The following is a 20,810-nucleotide window of genomic DNA, read 5'->3' as shown; positions in this document are numbered from 1 at the left end:
ATATATAACTTTCATATTTTATATTTTAAATAATTTAGTAGTATTAGTAAGAAATCTTATTAAAGTGAAAATAGAAAATAGTAGTTAGTTTTTCTATACAGAGAATGACGATGGCACATGTTGTATTTTAAATATTTTGAAAATATACTTTATTTTTATAATAATATCTATGAATTTTTTATCAAAAAATTCCATACAATATATAAAAGCAATGATATGCCTAAAACATTTTATTAAAATATGTATCTAATAATATTTATCCTTTTGTTAAATGAGAGGTTAAAAATCTTCTAACCATATGAAATTTGGTTTCAAAATTATGTTGATAAATTCATTATTTTGGAAAGTTTCTTTTAAATAATTTTGAAGGAAATCAAGTGAGATAAATTATATTTATTAATTTTTAATGATAATATGATTCACTCAATTTTTGGTGATACAACATCAATATAATTGGAGTACTAAATATATTTGTAACGTATTTATTTTATACCAATTAAGATATTGGTAAGTAATTGATATGATTTTAATGTATTGATTCTATATCAATTAAATTATTCCCAACGTACTGATTTTAAGGTATGGGTCGTTAAAAAGGCTTTTATATCTTACAAAGTTAGATAATTTTAGGTAAATCATACAAAAGTACAATATTTACTTAAAATTATATTATTTCTAGGTAAATCATACAATATTGTAAAAACAATATAATTTTGTAAGATATAAAAGTACAATATTTTCTCAAATCTAATAATTTAAATATACATATGGTAAGTACTAAAAGAATAAGAAATCAAAAGTTGCAATCACATGCATTAAATCATAAATTAAAAGTTGCAATCAATCGATCAATTTTATAAGTAAATGATTTATGTCTTTTCATTCTAAACTCTTTATTTACCTAAAAAAAAAATACTGTTTTTTCTTTATTCTTTGATTCTATTTTCTTATACATTTCAAAATTATGTATATGTTTTGAATTTGTAATATTTTATTATATTCTATATTTATTTTTTTTGTTCGACCTTAGAATAAATAAATATCAATAATATTTTATAAAACTAACTTTATAAATTAATATATATATATATATATATATATATATATATATATATATATATATATATATATATATTGATAAACTTAATTTTTTTTAATTTGACCTAACTAAAATATTCTTTAGTTATATGAATTAATAAACAATATTATGTTATTTATATATTATAATATCTATAATTTTTATAGCTACTAAGATTTAATATAAATATCACTCAAAGATAAAATCAATTAATCAATGAAATTTATTTATTAAAATTTGCAATAATATACCAATTATTTTCATATCAAGAAAATAGGTGTGCTGCTTCATTATTTCAACAAACCATTCTTTAAAATCACGTTCAATTCGACCATAATGCTTGGATTATTATGGATAAGAAGTTAAAAATTGTAATCACATTAAATCAAAAAAATTAAAAATAATAAATCAAAAGTTGCAATCAGATTAAATCAAAAATTAAAGTTGCAATCAAGTAAAATGATTATGATATTTAATTTTTTTATAGGTAAATGATTTATGTCTTTTCATTTCAAAACTCTTTATTTACCTAAACAAATATAATGTTTTTTTCTTTACTCTTTGATTCTATTTTCTTATAAATTTCAAAATTATGTATACATTTTTAATTTGTAATATTTTATCTTTATTTTTTGTTTTGTTCGACCTTATAATAAATAAATATCAATAATATTTTATAAAACTAACTTTGTATATATTGATAACCTTAATTTCTTAATTTGACCTAACTAAAATATTCTTTAGTTCTATGAATTAATATAAAATATTATCTTATTTACATATTATAATATCTACAATTTCTATAATTACTAAGATTTAATATAAATATCACTCAAACATAAAATCAATCAATTAAGATTTATTTATTAATATTTGCACTTAAAATATAAAAAATTAAAGTTCATTCTATGAATTTATATAAAATATCATGTTATTTACATAGTATAGTATCTACATTTTTGACAAAACTTGCGCAAGCATAACCCAGTAATTTCAAGCAAATTCTCCATTGTTTATTGACACCAGCCAACTTGATTTCTACTTCTACAGCTCAAACTTTCGGGACAATCAAAGAAGAATATTTATTTCAAACGAATCGTATAGACGATGTTTTCTATTGTCTGCACCAGAAAAAAATCCAAAACACATATTAGGACAATATTTAAATTGTTACTAAAAAATAGAAAATAGGGATTGGAAACAACCCATGCAAAAAAACGAATCATATACTATGGAGTGACGCCAATCGGTACATAATGATACATTACAAATTCAACCTGCAAATAACATGAAACGCCAATTAGTACTTCAGAATGATACACTACAAATTCAACCTGCAAATAACATGAAAGATATTTTCTATCAAGAAAAGAAAGAAAAAAATGTTAAATTTCGGTTTGTCGTGGGAATGGCTGTAATTGCAAAAATAGTATAAACCAAAATTTTCCACATGAATAGTCGTGGGAATGGCTGTAATTGCAAAAATAGTATAAACCAAAATTTTCCACATGAATAGTCGTGGGAATGGCTGTAATTGCAAAAATAGTATAAACCAAAATTTTCCACGATTAGGTTTGATGAATATGATAGATACTGTGAAAGTATGATGGTTATATATAGTAATGATAAAAGTGTTTTGGAACGTGGAAGGTGGAGGGCTTGGAAGGCAGAAGGGGCTTGGAAGACAGAAGTATTATATGAGGTCATTAGTGCTGTAAGCAGTTGTGAATGTGAATGGCCAGAGAAAGTAAATAATTTGTAACTGCGAGATCATGAGAGGTTGGAGGTTTACAGTTCAATCATACAATGGGAAAGGAATGATGTGGAATTTTGTGAGAAGAGAGGCTGATGTGGCATAGCTAAGAGATGAGGAAATGGTAGACTTTTCTTATATGATAGATGTGTTAATTTTAAACGGATATTATCTTTTATTTCAATAACATTGTATAATTTAAACCTTAATATTATAATTATAATTATAATTTTAAATTTTATAGTAGTGGCTCTATATTATATTATTATTAATTATAAATATAGTGTCAGTAAAATAAATAATAGAATTAAAACTATTATTATTATTATTTTATTTTATTATTAATTAAATGTTATATTATTATATATTATTTATATTATTATTATTATTGATGGTTGAATATTATATTATCATTATTATTATTATATTTATTATTATTCTTATTAATATTATAATTATTTATCTATTACTATAATAAGAAATTTGAAGCCTCATATAATTACATAGTAATACTAAACTAATCTATGGATTACTCAATTTTTAAGGATAAAACGTCATTATGGAATTTTTAAATTAAAACAAAATTAAAACAAACAAATAAAGAAAAGGATTAGGGTTTGGAGCATTTCACGTTCTCTTCTTCAAACTTCCTTCTCTCTCTCTCTCAAATAAAATAAAAAACTCGAGAGCGGCGACCGACTTTCATCGTCTTTCTCCATAGAGCTCTTTTCGTTCCTTCTCCGATTTGGTTCACTGATGATGAACACCGTCAAACGGCGACCGCCTCTTCAAAACGGAGGCGATCTCCTCGCTTCGATCCGAACGGTAGCCTTTGTAATTTGATTCTGGTCCGATTTGAAACCCTTCTTCACTTTCTCATGAACATGCAACGGAGGCCTCAGATATGGGTTTGAATCGTTGTTGCTGCGGGTTGTCTGTTGCTGTGTGAGGTTATTGTAGGTCGAGATGATGTATTGATCACGTTTTGAGTTGAATCAGATGAAGTCGTGAGTGTTGGTTGTTGGTGATGAATGATGATCTTGCTAAGCGTTGAACTAATGACGATATTCAATCACTTCAGCCCCGAGTTGAGGGTATCGATTCTATTTCTGGTTACGACATCTATGTTAACATTTGACTTATTTTTGGGTTGCATGTTGTAGTGTCTCAATGTTCTAGGCTTCCTTAATCTCAACATCTGGCTTTAACAACTGGTCTAAACCAATATTTAAGAACAGTTAAGGTGATCAATTATTTCCTTTTTCCATTATAGTTTAATTCTATATAATAATTGTATTGTGTGATAAAGATGTACTCAAGATTCGAGAAGGTTCAAGCTTTTTGCAGCTTCCTTAATTATTTCCTTTTTCCATTATGTTTGATTCGAGAAGGTTCAAGATGTACTTAAGATTTGTAGCTTCTAAGAGCTCCTTTGATGGAAGGATTGCCCCTGCCTCCGAACATAAAGGTAGAAATGTAAATTATTTAGTATTAGCATCCCTGCAAATGTATTTTATGTTTTCACTATTTTAGATTGGTTTGATTTCCATATTTTGTTGCTATGATGAAAATTCAATTTTTTGTTACTGTGATTGTTTATGTTTCAAGTGTTTCAGATTAGTCTGTATTTCTATTTTGTTTTGCTACGAAGAAACTCAATTTATTGACGGTATTCATGTAGTGTGTGATGATACTTAAGCATTCATATGGTTATGATATTTTAATTCATGTTGATTTCATTTTATTGTTTGCTGGCGAACTTGATTAAAGAGAGTATAAGAATGGGGTACAATAATTTTGGAGATTTTTACTATGTTCATGGGAAATTAACGAAAGCAATTAAGAACTACCGTTAGACCAGAGATTATGGCACTACAATGAAGCAATGTACTCAGACGTGTATAATTGCGATTTTGTTCTATAATTGTTGCTGCTGTAAGACTTTCTTATCTACTAGAGTTACTCAACCTTTGACATTTCAGAGTCATGCCCCTAAGTGTAATTATTGTTTCATTAAAGTTCTACATTCATATTACATTCATATTGCTTTATGTTAAGGTGTTTCGATTGTTCTGTCAATAATTTAGTTCATTTTGTTTTCTTTCTTGCGGTTGTTTTTTCAATTGCGTTTTTTTGGAGTGCAGATTCTGGATCCTAAACTTTGCTTCTTATGGGGTTAAGAATCCCGTTTATGTTGTTTTTTTATGGCTCAAACCACAATGCATAGCGAACTCGGTAAGATTACTCTCGACTAGACCTTTGCAGACACACTTAATGAAAATATTGTGGTGAGTTTATTTCAATGAATCAAAAATAAAAAGTATTTTATATTGGTTCTTCAAATTAATTTATGGAATATATGTTGGTTATTAAAATATTGTAAACGCGAGGATATGACCCATATTCATGTTTTTGAACTGAGTATGTTGTCGCCCGATGTAGTTTTACAAATAGAGTTGGGGTAGCTGGCTGTTGCAACAAAAATATTGCATCATTGGTAAAATAGTTCTGGATGTATTTGGTTAATGAATTTTTTGTGCTTTATCTGCCAATCTATTGGCAAGAATGTCATGCTGATGTACATATGGGCCTACAATTATCAAGCTACATTCTTACAGGAAGCAGAAAGTTTAAATCATAGTTTGTAAACCATGGTTTGATTCATAAAGAAATGGTGTATATATGTAGAAAGGGTGTATTTGTTGTATTTATAGTGGTCTTAAATGTTAAGAAGTGCAATAGGGTAAATTAATATTATATTTAATTTAGAACATTTCTTTATAAATAGTGGTCTTAAATGTTAAGAATTGCAATAGTCATTATTAAAAGACAATTTTAAAAGACAATTTTAATATAACATTTGAAGTTGATATAGTTTTATCTATAAATATTATTTATTTCTTATGTTCTTTTAAAAAATATATGTAATATATTAATTACATTATATTAAAATTTGTGTGTTTCTGTTAGCTGGAGATTTCAACAAGGTAAATTATGTTCTTCGAAGTCATATGTCTCGAAGAAAGAATGGCTTTAAAGAGCTATTTTTAAAAGGGGTCTTTTATGTCAAAATTATTTCTTAAGTCGAGATAAGGCATGAATTGATTATTTTCGAAATCGAAGAAATAAGAGACTTAGAATATTTTGTATATTTCGAAAACTTGTAAAGACGCGTTGTTTCTCGTCGAAGAGTCTCGAGCGGGATTATTAGAATTTTAAAGTGATCCTTTTGAGTCAGAAGGACACGTGGAAACTCCAGGGATTCAAAGCGCATGCAAACACACAACGTGGCGTCTCATTAGAGTAAGACCGTCAGGGTCAAATTAGTATAAATAGGGATCTTAGTGGTAGGATTCAGAGGTGTTCAATTTGTACAAAAATACTCAAAAAATACTCAAGTACCAAGCGAAAGAGAAAGAGTTCTCATTGAGAATGTACGTATGACACCAACATTATCTTTAATTTCGTTTCATTTACTAATAAAGTTCCTTTAAAAGCATTCCTTTTCGATTTCATTTACATTTCTGTAAAAGTACTTAGATTCATTTTCTTGTCATGTATCTTTATTTCGTCTAAGATTTTACATTCGAGTCCTTTTACTTTACACTCTGCATTCGAAGTCATTATTACATATAGTCACAAGTCTTTATAGAAACACCCAAGATAATTTCAAAACAAAGTTATGGATTCAATCATTGATATAAAAAACTTTAGACACATGTCCTAGGATCAATCTAGCCGATCCTGTAAGTTACCAAATTGTCAAGTTTGGAAGACTATCAGTTGTTTGTCAGAAATCACTGGTAAATAAATTGGCACGCCCAGTGGGACAGTGTCGAAAATTTAAAAAATCCATACGTTATGTGTATATTTATTGTTCTTTTAAGTTAAGGGTATACCAAAGTGTTGTATGAACCTTAAGAGTGGTAAATATACTAATAATACACAACCAATTCCTAAACGAAAATATAATAGAAAAATGGTTAACGCTACAAATGATCAAGGAGGACAAAATCCTCCACAAGGGTCAGGTACAGTCGTCGCAAGTTCGACCAATCCTTCAACTGCCATATCTAGTTCTCAGGCCATACCCACATCTATAGGATCTAAGGCCATAAATAGTTCTCAAGCCATACCATTAGTCACATGGACTATACCCACGGTTAGTACGAACACAATGCCTCCTTTTTTGAGTACGACAAACATTCCATCAAATACTCAAGTAGGCTCTTTTTCAACGTATTTTGGAAGCCAGGCACAACCTTCTACTCCTAGGCCACCAGGTTTCGAAAGTTTTAGGCCTTGGAGAGAACAACCATATGGAATGCCATCCTCTTATATGGCATGTGTAATACGGTGAACTGACTTTTATTGAAATGTGCGGATAGCAAGAGTCGCCACCGACTTTTATTTTATCCAATTTTGGAAACGCTAAAAGAACAGGAAAGACCTTTTGAAAAGATTTTGAGTTCGGGGGGTAATTTATGCAAAGGGAAGGTGTAAGACACCCTTTGTATCCATGGTTATCCATGGGCTCTTAATTGCTTAGCTCACTTTGTTTGTTTGAAAAGTTTGAATAAGAAAGGATTCGTTTAAGGACTTTAGCTTGTAAACAAGCGTAGCCTTGTTTTGAAAGTACTTGAAAAATGAATGGGAAAAGTATTTTTGATTTGAATTTGAATTTTGAATTGAGCAAGCAATTAATAACAACTACCCTAAGTTTGAAAAACGTTCTTTTAGCTTCTCAGGTGAAAGGATCTATCCATACCATGAGAGGACAGGAAGTCTTTCAATTGGATGTTGAAGGGTCATCGAGGAATTATCGTTCGCCACAAGACTGTCCCTTGCCATAAAGAGGGCAGGTAGTCTAAGGGAAGGATATAATAGTCATCCCATCTTTTTAGGCATCATGCGAGGATACCTTAGCAATTTGGGACAATCATTTTATAAGGCAACATCGAGGGAGTTTCAATAACTTTGAAGGCGACATGAAACATTGCATTAGGTATCCTCGGAATCGAGGGACTTGACTATTTTTAGGCACAAGATTAAGGCAACCAATTAATAAGGCAACATGCAACAAGAGGAAATACCCTAGAGGTGTGTGTGTGGCACAATCAAGTGGTTAATTCAGATATTTATCTTATAATCAGTTATCCTAATTATGTTAAAGGCTTGCACTCCCTAAGATTACTAACCATGCAGTTTAAAATCAGCTAAAATTAAAGGCAGAAATTAAAGCCTAGGCTATTACAATAAACACCTGCGGGGATGGGGGAATTAAAACAGAAAATAAGAAATATAATTAATCAATTTAATTATCTTGATCTCCGCCCTTGATCTTCCTCGAACCTTGATTGACTCTGATCATCTGAGAATTAAACAGAAAAATGACAGTGGGTGAGTGCAGGAGAGATTCATCGACATTTGAAAATAAATCCTAATTTATATTACAAGGCAAAATAAAAATTAAAATAATATTTAAACAAAAAAAGAGCCAGAAACTTAGCTTTTTGATTGAAGGCGCGTAATCGGAGAATCTTGACTAATCATGAAAATTTGAACAAAGACAGAAAAAAGAATTCAGTGTAGGAATGATCCTCGTAAACCCTAATTAATTAAAAATCTATAAACCCTAAAAAGTTTACAAACCCTAAAAAGTTTACAAACCCTACAGGATTATTTAAGAAAACTTATTGTGACCTAAAGGGTTTGTAAGGTTAGAAATGCGTTAATGGACACCACCTACTTGAGCTAGGGTTTAGTGATCATGATAAAACCAAGGTTTATAAAATAATCAATTAGCCAAGAATTAACTTATTATCTAAGAATTAATTAATTAAACCTAAAATTATTACCCTAAAAAAAACTAAATCCAAATTATATTATTATTAATCCTAGTTATTTAAAAATAAAACCATATTTTAAATTACTAATTTAAAAAACCTAAATTAAATAATAATAAAAATCTAAATTAAATCATTAACCTAAATTGAATTATTAATTTTATTTATTAATTAATAGTTAAATAGAAAGAAAGGAAAAAAAGAGAATGAAAAAAAATTATTAAACAAACAAAACAAAAGAACTAATATAAAGAAAACACAATCAGCAAAGAAAGATAGAACTTGGGGGCGTTGGATCTGGTGTGGTTAGCCTTTGAGGTTTCATGGTGGATTGGCAGCCTCTGGAGCGTGGGATAATCCTTGGCAGCGATTTGATGGTGATGGGCTGAGGGCGTATGATGGTCTTGCGTGGAAGGCGATGCGCTGGATCTTGTGAGTGAACAATTTGTAAAAAATAGAGAGACCCTGAGCAGGATCGAACCCATGCTCTGTAACTTGCAGTCTCTCCACGATTACCAAGCGTTCTGTATTCGTTAGTCATCATATATATGGAAAGCATAAAATAAATATTAATTAACGAGACAAATAGAAAGGTCAAGCACTGATCAGCCTGGGCCCACGTGCAACCAATGGAAGTGAGAGAGAGAACGTCTGAAGTTTGACTAGCGAATGGGAGAACGACACACGCGCCAGTCAAGGGTTCAACATTACTGTTCATTATCTTCTTCGTCTCCTGTCTAGAATTTTTCTACGAACTGGCTTGGATTTCCCTTCCGTTTCGCTGCGATACTTGCGTAGCTGAACCTGCACATACACAAACTGCAAAAAACGATCGAAAGCAAAAAACTAAAGGCCCAGAACGCATAAAAAAGGCTTCCTGATTACGAATATGGGACTCGATTTGGCTGAAAACTATTAAAAACATGGAAACGAGAGGCATCTTTCTTTATGCCTTAAACATGGTGGTGTACGTTTTAACCCGTGAAACTCGCATCTCACATGTTAGACCTGTCCTAAACATCAATATGAGCTTTTATACATGGTTAGTTTTGATCAAAACAAATTAAAACTTCGAGTTATCAAAACCAGAATGCATATGGAGGTAGTGAACGTGATACGTGCATTCCAAGTGTTATGAAACTCAGCTATGGATTGAGACTCACCCTTTAGTATCCCAGCAATGAATTGAGATGGTTGGAATGCTTTGAAAGTCACCTGAATCGAGATCTGCTCGTGCCCTAGTTATTCTTGAAACTTTGGAAATTTGGAGAGTGTTATGAGGCTGCAATACGTGACCCCTAATGCTGAAGAAATTCACGTTATATAGAGGTTGTAATTAGGTTAAAATATTGGAGGAAAATCCATGATTGAGATATTGAATCTTTGATTGAAGATTTGATTCAATTTGCATGCCATTCTTTCTATTTTTTGTACCCTATTTATTTCTTGCATGTTTTCCACTTAATCATGGCCATTGGATAGGTTTGATTGGATCAATTTATTTGGAGATTGATTCATAAAATTTTATTTCAATAAAACTTGATTTTATTTGATTTAATTTGAATTTAAATAAGTAAAATCAAATATAAATGATATATAATCATGAAATAAATTTTATATGACTAATGGACTCCTTATAGACTTGAAATTTCGTGGATAGCTTAAACATTAAGGCCCAACTGAAAAGAAATCCAAAATAGCTCCATATTGACTTCATGCATTTTCTAAAAATTGTTCAACTTCAACGGTGCGTATCTCTCTCAATTTTTTAGATATGAGCATGTTCTAGGACTTTTTGGAAAGCCTAAGATGTCCTCTAGAAGCAACTTTGGATCATATTTTTCATTTGGAGATTTTATCTTGATGATATTGCTCCTGACAAGAAACTGCTTTTTGCGATCTCTTAGAAGGACTTGTAATGTATTGGCTCATATCTCTCAAATGGTGCATTTTTAGACTTGGCATGTGAGAGACAAAGTTGTAGAGAATTCAATTTCCTCCAAAATGAGCTTTGGATGGGAAATTTTTTATGTTCCATGTGAAAGTTACGGCTGGTCAAAGTTCAGTTGACTTTCTTCTAGAAAACCCTAATTTAGAAACTTTAGGTTTTGTTGATTTCTGAACTTTTCTTGATGAATCATGATCAATACTTGATCAAATGATGAATGATACTTCATAACGAGGATGTTGACCAAAAATCAGAAGTTTTGATTGTGGTTTGACCGTTCTTTGACTTTTTAGGTCAACCAGTCGATTATCCATCGTTTGGGCCATTTGAGTGAGCAATCTCTTGAATCAGGACTCGAAACTTGGTATAAGGGTGCTTTAAATCATATGAGAGATCATGGAATCCACTTGGGATATCAGAATTTCAAATTCCTTGATTGAATCAGAAACCCTAATTTAGAGGTTGTTGTTTAGGAGAGAGACAACATGCTTCTTTCTTGTGTCTCTTTGAGCATTTGAAAGTCAGATGGACTGAAATATGAATAAATATGTTGGAAAAATTTTGAGGTATGACAGCTGCCCCTGTTCAATCTTCTTATACCAGAGGATGTAGATTGGCTTGTGTGCTTGTTGGAATCTGAAGGTAGAAGAGGATTGAACACTAGAATACCAAGAAATTTGCCCTTGCTGATGGTGAAGGGACTTTTTGGAGACGGGCTCAAAGATGCCATTGAGCTTGATAGAATTGAGAACCAGAATACGTCGTACATTAGATCATTTCTGGAGAATAGATTAGTCATGCGTTAGTCTGAATTTAGTTTGCATCAGCAGATGATGTCTGGAAAACCGTGCGTTAGGCTCGAAGGATGAGTCGTGCGTTAGACTATATCCAATTTGCATCCGTAGATGTCTGGAAAACCGTGTGTTATGAGAAATGTTTGTTGGAGATTGATCGTGTCAGCACCGTTCGTAGTAACTGAATTAGACTTAGGAAGGGTGATTATTTTTGAACTATCTCTGGAGAATACCCGGAACTAAGTATCAGAATTAAATCTTCGTTTTGATTATCTCTAAACTATCTTTGGAAGAAATCCAAAATTAAGGGTCAGAATTAAATCTTCGTCTTGATTATCTCTGAACTATCTCTGGAGAATACCCGGAACTAAGTATCAGAATTAAATCTTCGTCTTGATTATCTCTGAACTATCTCTGGAGAATACCCGGAACTAAGTATCAGAATTAAATCTTCGTCTTGATTATCTCTGAACTATCTCTTGAGGAAACCCAAAATTAAGTATCAGAATTAAATCTTCGTTTTGATTATCTCTGAACTATCTCTGGAGGAAACCCAAAATTAAGTATCAGAATTAAATCTTCGTTTTGACTATCTCTGAGCTATCTTTGGAAGTTATCCAAAATTAAGAGTCAATAGTAAATCTCTATCTTGATTATATCTGAACCATCTTTGGAAGATATCCAAAATTAAGTATCAGAATTAAATCTTCGTTTTGATTATCTCTGAGCTATCTTTGGAAGTTATCCAAAATTAAGAGTCAAAATTAAATCTTCATTTTGACTATCTCTGAGCTATCTTTGGAAGTTATCCAAAATTAAGAGTCAGCAGTAAATCTCTATCTTGATTATATTTGAACCATCTTTGGAAGATATCCAAAATTAAGTATCAGAATTAAATCTTCGTTTTGATTATCTCTGAGCTATCTTTGGAAGTTATCCAAAATTAAGAGTCAGAAGTAAATCTCTATCTTGATTATATCTAAACCATCTTTGGAAGATATCCAAAATTAGGTGTCAGAGCTAAATCTCTGTCTTGAATGAGTGTCAGAATTAAATCGTTGACTTGATTATATCTGCACTATATCTAGAAGATGTATAGGTAGACTTCAAAAGAAACATTAGTTTTATGCAATGTCGTGATGCATGCATTGTAATTTTTTTGAAATGAATGAGAGTATTACGCATATGTAATGAGACGTATGTATGTTATGAATTCACTATGATATATGATGTATGAACATGATTTATGCTATCTTGAAGTATCTCGATTGAGAAAATAAATCTATTTGTCTTTGTGATTTTGATGTCTGATCTTATTTGAAGATGCTCAGCTGGGAATTTATGATTCTTGCTTGGGGATGATCAGTAACTTGATGGACCCTGATTGGGGACAAAATTATTAGTAAACCATGTTGGGAGCAGAGAAGTAGGTCGGGGAACAGACGATGTCAAAGATGTGAACTCTGTTGAGGAGCTATGTCTTTGTCGGGACGAGAGTATTTGAAGATATCTTCTTGAGGATTGCTCTGTGGGGATATGATCTTGTGAAGTCAGGAAGGCATGGGTGCCCTGAACATTGCCCCCAGTATTATAGTAACTACCATTCCTGGATTCGTATTGATTGGAAAACACCAATAAATATTGATCGAAGCGTTGAACATGCCTTGTGTACTTTGCCCCCAGCTAGTAGGAACTTGAAGAGATTCACCTCGCGAGGACTTTATGAAGTGTATATTGTAAGTGACATGCCCCTAGTAATCGTACACTTAAGATGATGCCCCTGGCTGTTTGGCCTTTTGAGAGATTCTTGGAATCTTGACTTGATTGCCCCAGATTGATTTGGAAAAACGTGTCATGCCCCTTGTATACGTAGGAGACATTTTTTCTTGGAGTAATATTGTCTTTCGGGATAACTTTCAGTCATTATTTGTACCCTGTGCAAATTCTTTCTGATGCTAACATTTGAAATTATGTAGCAGAATATGTTTAATAATGAATTCATGAGATGCAATGCATACGTCTGTCTTGAGTTTGTTGAAAAACATTAAAACAGGAGATGTAAAAGCGTGATGTTTATAAAAACATGATATTTGTAAAAACGAAACATCAATTCTGCATTTGTGATAAACCTTAAGGAGTCAGAATACCTTTTGGTGACAATATGCTTTCGAACTAACCATGCTTCAATTAGGACTTTCAAGGGTTGTAACGTGGCTTGGTTCACGGTTTAAGAAACAAAGGATAAAGGCTCAAAGTTTATTTGTACCCATCCCCATCTTCGTGATGTTCTTCGATCCTATGCTCAGTTAACTTTGTGTTTCAGCTTTTGCGAAGCTTGACGTCGTAACATTGATATTTGATGATGGATAAAGCAGCGGGAGTTTGTTTAGACAAGTAGTCATCCCTTTTTTGTAATACTTTCTTTTTGTCGAGGATTTGTAATGACCTATTTTGAAATGTTCTCTTTTGTTGAGGATTTGTGATCCGCTGTCGCGCGCGGATAAAAAACGAGTTGTTTTGTATAAAAGATACTATTTATTTTTATGGCTTTTATGAAGAAGATTGAATTCTAATTAACCAAAGAGACGTGAAAGAATTAGCCTAAAACTAACATTTTTGTGAACATTTTTTATGTGACAAAATTATGTACTAAAGTCTCAAAATTAATAGGAAAAAATTAGTATTAATTACCAAAATGAAAAGGGTAAAAAAACTAGTTAAAATCTATATTCTAGTAATTGAGAAAATAGAAACAGGGGGGTGCAAACTGAATTACTGGGTGTGATCAGCAGCAGGGCGCAGGGGTTTTTGTTTTCAGAATTGTGAAATGCCCAAAAATGACAGCACTGGGCCTCAGGGGGTATGAGGTAGCAAGTCGAACATGGGAGGCCCAATACAGTTTCGGTTCAAATTCAAAAATTTTGTATCAGTTTTTTAGCCACCAAAAACGGTGCAATTGGGCTCAAGCGGGGGTGAGAAATCATGAAAGGCCCAAGGATTTGTGTGTTTGATCCATGTTTTGTTATTCAGATTCAAGATTAAAAATAAATAATAAAAAAAAAGAAAAATAATAGAGATTAACAGAAAAAGGGAAATTGAGATTTAGGGTGGTACCGGTGTGACGTTCCCAATCCCTCTTTCAGAACCTCTCTTCTCACTTTAGACGCGCGGCGGCGATGAGTTCTCCTTCTGCGCGTTGGGCGGTGCGGTGTGTTGCGAAGATGATGACGGTGACGATGTTTGTAGAAGAGGTGGAGATTAAAGGTTGGTGAAGGAGATGATGGATTGCTGTCAGTGAAACGGAGGAGACGAAGGCAGTGATTCAATGGTGGTGAAGCCATGATTGTTGAGGATCGATGATGAAGGTGAACGGAGCGGTGAAGCTATGGAGGTTGAGAGCGCGACCTCGTGAAGATGGTTTTGTGAAGAGGAAGTGCAAACCCCTTGTTCTTGGTAAGTTCTGAATTCCCTTTGCCCCGTTTGCAATCCTCTCACACTTCTTCTTCTTCTTCAATTTTGATTTGGTTTTTTGTGCGAATTCTGAATGAGTCTTGGAGTGTCGTGATGATGATGGGAGATTGATGCTTCTGCAGATGATTGAAGATATGGTTGATTGAAGATCGTGAAGAACCTACGATGATACGATTATAGAGATGAACAGAGAAGCTTTTTGTCAGTTTAATTGAAGAGTGGAGGAAGATGAATTGGAAGGTTTTGCAAGTGAGGTAGATGAAGAAAGTGAAGAATGGTGGGGAGTGCTCGAAGATGATGAAGCAGAGAAGAATGAAGATGAGATTGAGTGTGATGAAGTGAATGATGAGAATGGAAGGGGGACTCCAATGGTGAGAGGACTTGAAGAATATATAGAGGTGAAGGTTAGTTCATCTGGATTTCTGTTAAACTGTTAGTTATGTGTTATCCTCTGGAAGTTTCTGTTAGCAAGTGGTTAGAATCAGTTACAAAGTTGGTTAGGGTGGTTAGTAATTCTGTTAGCTGTTAACTAATTGAATGAAGGTAGTTATGTGGTTACAAAAATTGGTTAATAGGTTTTGACAGTTAGGATATTGATGTGATTAGTTGTTGTATGGTTGTATATGTGACTGGTGTGTGAGGTTTATGCAGGGCGGAATGGCTTGGGAAGATTCTTTGGTGCAACTCGGTTTTGGTTGAATGAATGCAGGATTTTTATTAGTTTCCTAGCAAGGTTGCAAAGCTGGCCCGAGAGACAAAACTGAAGATGGATTGATTGTTGTTGAACAATACAAGGCTAGGCAGTCAACACGATGAGGGTCAGAGTCAAGGCTTATTGGTTTAATGGGTTTTGGTCAGCTGGTTGACCATAAAGTCAACCGTTACCAAATGTAGATTTTTTTATTTTATTTCAAATGTAATGTATTGTAAAGCACTTTTGCTTTTCCCTTTTTTTTGTAATGAACTTGAATGTGTTGTCTTTGTATCTTGAACTTTAAATTGTAAGAAACTCTATAAATTGAATCTTCCCAATATAACAAGAGTCGAGTCTTAGTATCACGGCCAAACTCATGTCTTCGAATAATTAGAATCACGGGTTTGCTTGGACAAACCTTCACTCGTTTAGACTTGAAAAAGTTACATGAATGAATACCTCAAGTCCAACTCTAACTCAATGGGATCTTAATTCCTCAAATCATGTTAACTTCTTTGGCAAGCAACACACGATTGAAAGAATAGCGCTTATATATTATCAATTCCATAGCAACACTTTGAAGGACCTTTGAAGATGAATTAGTCTCGAAGTATAGAAACAATGAAACTTTAATAATTTAAGATCTCTGATTCCAATGCCAATGGTTGTTTAATGATACATGATTTTATTGATGACCTAAGATGTAAATGAATGAGATATGTAAGTCAATTAAGAATAATTAGATGGACAAATTTTGGGGTGCAACAACAGCAACAATAAACAAGCGAGATTGATACTATACGGTTTATATTCCTATTATCCGAATTAAGCAAACGGATTCAGCACTCATGAATTAAGCAAACATGAATTGACATACGCGAGTTAACGATAAAGCAACGTTAAATCACGAAACAGATCAAGAAACATAAACTGATCGAATTTAATCAATAATATTATGTATGAATCGAATTAAGCATGCAACACATATATAAGATTATTGAAAGGGAAAAGAATTGGGATTAAATTATAAAACCTCAAAGATTCGGTGGAACATGAACAGTAGATCAACAATAGGATTAGTTCGCCATAGGATTCGTCAAAAGCTTGCCCAAATTCGTGAATGGAAGATAATGTGTACAGTAACTCGGCTGCTACCCTAAGGGGAAAGTGTACGACCCGTTTTACAATCCAACTGGGTCAAACATACGACCCAGGCCCAAAACCAATTGACCCGAAACTTAACTAAAACTAGTGCTGCAACTTCAACGAATATTCTGGCCCTTGTACACTCCGATTCTGACTTCGACTCAAACATAAGAATTGTAGCTCTTTCTCTTAGCTTTCCGGCGATTATTAGAACGCCTCAATCGGACTCCTGGAACTCCAGGTATGATCGTTTCCGTGCAGACTGTTAATGCTGAAAAATTAATACGAAAAACAAATAAGTGCAAAAATAAAATAAAATATAAAAACATATTAAAACATAAAAATAAATAAAACAAACCGAAGAAATGCTTGAGTACAAACATGGAAGAACGTGCATTAAAATGCACTGATCAAATTCCCCCACACTTGAACTTTTGCACTCCGAGCAAAATGAAAAGAAAGCAGAAATACATCAACAGCTACTCATCCTAGGCTACAGATCTTCTTCGGGTGAGTTTGCATCGACAGGTACTAATCTTGCACACTAAGGACATCGTAAGAACACTAACCACAAATATGCAGACATAAGGCTCCTAAATACACAAACCAATTCAAATCATATTATTATACCATAGCCTAACTTACTCATCCTTTTTGCTCTTTTTCATTCAGGCGCAAACACATTAAGCCCGTTATCTCCACACACTTATAGCAGGACAACCGGTTAGTGACTCTGATCCTTTTGCACGGGGTTCCGGTACTTGCGTGGCATAACCCTTTGCTTACTCAGATGTAGTTGCGAGGGATCGGACCGTAATCCTCCCTACCAAGTTCAGCACCAGAAACCGCTGAACCAACTAACAAAGAGTTTTGAAAACTTTTTTTTTGAAGATTACACAACCGTTGGGTTAAGTGACCGGGTGAGGGTCACCAAACTTAGAAGGTGTATTACCTTTTTCTTTTCTCTTTTTTTTTTTTCCGGAACATTCACTTATATTCATCGGCTTCCCTGCGTAAAGTGTGTGAGAGATGGTGCCGACTGCTGAAATAAACTACTCAAGAGCTGTCAAAGAATGAGAAATTAAGGCTAAAACATAATAACAAATTCAAATCAATTTCCATATGCAGGAGACTTATGGTGTTAGAACGATACCGATCTTGTGAATTTTTCCCAAGTCTCCGCAAACTCGACTCAAATCAGTCTGTAGCCCAAAACTTTCAAGAAGATGCATTTTTTTTATTGATTGAACTTAAACAAAATACTAACAAAAACAAATAAAACACACGATTCCCTCCCCCACACTTAAACTAAGCATTGCCCTCAATGAAAGGACGTTACTAATAAAGTAGAGAGAAGGAAAGAAAGACTCCCTGATCAAGTTGCAGTGTAGTCAGGTGCTTCCAAAGAAAGCTCCTCTATGCTGACATCTTCAGGCACCGGACTTTCATGGAATAACTTCAGCCGCTGCCCGTTAACCTTGAAGACCTTGTCAGTATCTACATTTTTTATTTCTACTGCACCATGAGGGAAAACATTAGTAACAACAAAGGGGCCAATCCATTTGGATCAAAGTTTCTCAGCCATTAGCTTAAGGCGGGAGTTAAACAGTAAAACTTGTTGGCCCACAGAAAATTCCTTCCTAGAAATCATTTTATCATGGAAGTGCTTAGTTTTTTCTTTATAAATCCTAGAGCTCTCATAAGCCTATAATCTAAGCTCTTCCAACTGTTGCAATTGGAGTTTTATTTCAATACCTGCTTGTTGCATCTCAAAATTACAACTCTTCACCGCCCAAAAAGCACGGTGTTCTATCTCAACAGGAAGATGACACGCCTTACCAAAAACAAGTCGATAAGGAGACATCCCAATGGGTGTCTTGAAAGCTGTTCTTTGAGCCCAAAGTGCGTCTTCGAGATGACGGCTCCAGTCTTTCCTGTTTGGCTGCACCATTTTCTCTAAAACCTGTTTGATCTCCCTGTTGGAGATCTCAGCTTGCCCATTAGTCTGTGGGTGATATGTAGTAGAGACTCTGTGCACAACTCCATACTTTCGGAGTAAGGCTTCCATGGCGCGGTTACAGAAATGAGTGTCTTGGTCACTTATGATAGCTCACGGTATTCCAAACCTGCAAAAGATATTAGACCTGACAAACTCTGCAACAACTTTAGAATCATTAGTCCTAGTGGGGATAGCTTCCACCCACTTTGAAACATAATCGACAGCAAGTAAAATGTAAAGGAAACCAAATGATACAGGAAAAGGACCCATGAAATCAATTCCCCATACATCAAATACCTCACAGAAAAGCATAGGCTGCTGAGGCATTTCACTCTTGCGAGTGATGTTTGTACCTGCTATCTGACACTCTTTACAAGTGCGATAAATCTCAAAAGCATCCTTAAAAATAGTTGGCCAATAGAAGCCTGAATCAAGGACTTTTCTCGCAGTCCTTTGAGGACCGAAATGTCCGCCGACTTGAGATGCATGAGAAAATTTCAAAATAGATTCAATCTCATTGTCGGGGACACATCTCCTGATTACCTGATCACTACCAAACTTCCATAGATATGGATCATCCCAAACATAATATTTGGCATCACTCTTGAGCTTGTGAACCTGTGATCTAGATGCACCTGTAGGAAAAACACCAGTAACAAGAAAATTAACAATGTCAGCAAACCAAGGTGTAATCCCATGCAAAAGAAACAGCTGCTCATCAGGAAAGTCATCCTTAATAGGAAAAGGATCTTCATCTCTCTCTATCCTGCTCAAGTGGTCAGCCACTAAGTTCTCAGCTCCACTTTTGTCTTTAATCTCAACATTAAACTCTTGGAGCAGCAACATCCACCGAATCAATCTCGGTTTTGCATCCGGCTTCTTCAGCAAGTACTTTAAAGCTGCATGGTCAGTAAAAACAACAACCTTGGAACCTAGCAAATAAGATCTGAATTTGTCAAGAGCAAAAACAATAGCTAGCAGTTCTTTTTCAGTGGTAGTGTAATTAGACTGTGCAGAATCTAAAGTCCTAGAAGCATAGTAAATAACATGGGCAGCCTTGTCAACTCTTTGTGCAAGGACAGCCCCAACTGCATAATTAGAAGCATCACACATAAGCTCAAAAGGGAGGGTCCAGTCAGGGGGCTGAATGATGGGAGCGGAGGTCAATGCTTTCTTCAAGAAGTCAAACGCTTGTTTGCATTTGTCATCAAACTCGAAAGTGATGTCATTCTTCAACAAGTTCGACAGTGGAAGAGCTATCTTGCTGAAATCCTTGATGAAACGCCTGTAAAAACCTGCATGACCAAGAAAAGAACGAATCTCGCGAATGCAAGAAGGGTAAGGCAGTGTAGAAATCACATCAATCTTAGCAGGGTCAACAGAAATTCCTTTTTTAGAAATAATGTGACCAAGAACAATTCCGTGCTCAACCATAAAATGACCTTTTTCATAATTCAACACAAGGTTAGTCTCGATGCATCTTTCTAAAATCAAGTTTAAACTGTTCAAGCATGCATCAAACACTACGCCAATTTTGTCTTTTAGCAGCCTATCTATGAAAGCGTTTTTATGAAAAGCGCTGCTATAAGGTTGCGCTAAAAACAAAACTATAAAACAGGTGAAAAAAACGCTGGTAAAGGGGGGGTACGAGAGCGCTTTTTGAAAGCGCTGCTAAAGAGGGGGGATACGAGAGCGCTTTGTTAAAAGTGCTGGTAAAGGGGGGTACGAGAGCGCTTTGTTAAAAGCGCTGGTAAAGGGGGGGGGGGGTACGAGAGCGCTTTTCTACAAAGCGCTTTCATAGGCATTTTAATTAAAATAAAAAAAAAAGAAACGAACAGATTCAGTATTCTGTTTGGGCGTATTTTCACGAAACGAACTCAGAGCTTCTTCTCCAAATTAACAAAACAAACTCAGAGCTTCTTCTCCAAATCGTTCGCCGTCGCCGTCGCCGTCTCCGTATCCTTCTTCATCTCTGTTCGCTGCTCCGGTGTCCCTGCTTCGTCGCCGTCATCGTCGCTGCCTAGGGTTATTACAAATTAAATTACCAGTAAATTATCACATGTATGTTTCTCAACTTGATT

At 34.0% G+C, this 20,810-nt stretch overlaps 1 long non-coding RNA gene across 1 annotated transcript; it reads left to right on the top strand.

The window, feature by feature from the left end:
• The first annotated feature begins 3,434 nt into the window (after positions 1-3,434).
• Positions 3,435-5,616, top strand: LOC131601670 (uncharacterized). The gene is made up of 3 exons (XR_009283782.1): positions 3,435-4,074; positions 4,223-4,299; positions 4,976-5,616. It is a non-coding gene; the product is annotated as an uncharacterized LOC131601670 (long non-coding RNA).
• Positions 5,617-20,810: the final 15,194 nt, after the last annotated feature.

Source organism: Vicia villosa, linkage group LG5 (genome assembly GCF_029867415.1).
Source record: "Vicia villosa cultivar HV-30 ecotype Madison, WI linkage group LG5, Vvil1.0, whole genome shotgun sequence".
Lineage (NCBI taxonomy): Eukaryota > Viridiplantae > Streptophyta > Magnoliopsida > Fabales > Fabaceae > Vicia > Vicia villosa.
Note: the sequence above shows the minus strand (reverse complement) of the source record. Positions and strands in the feature narration are given on the sequence as shown.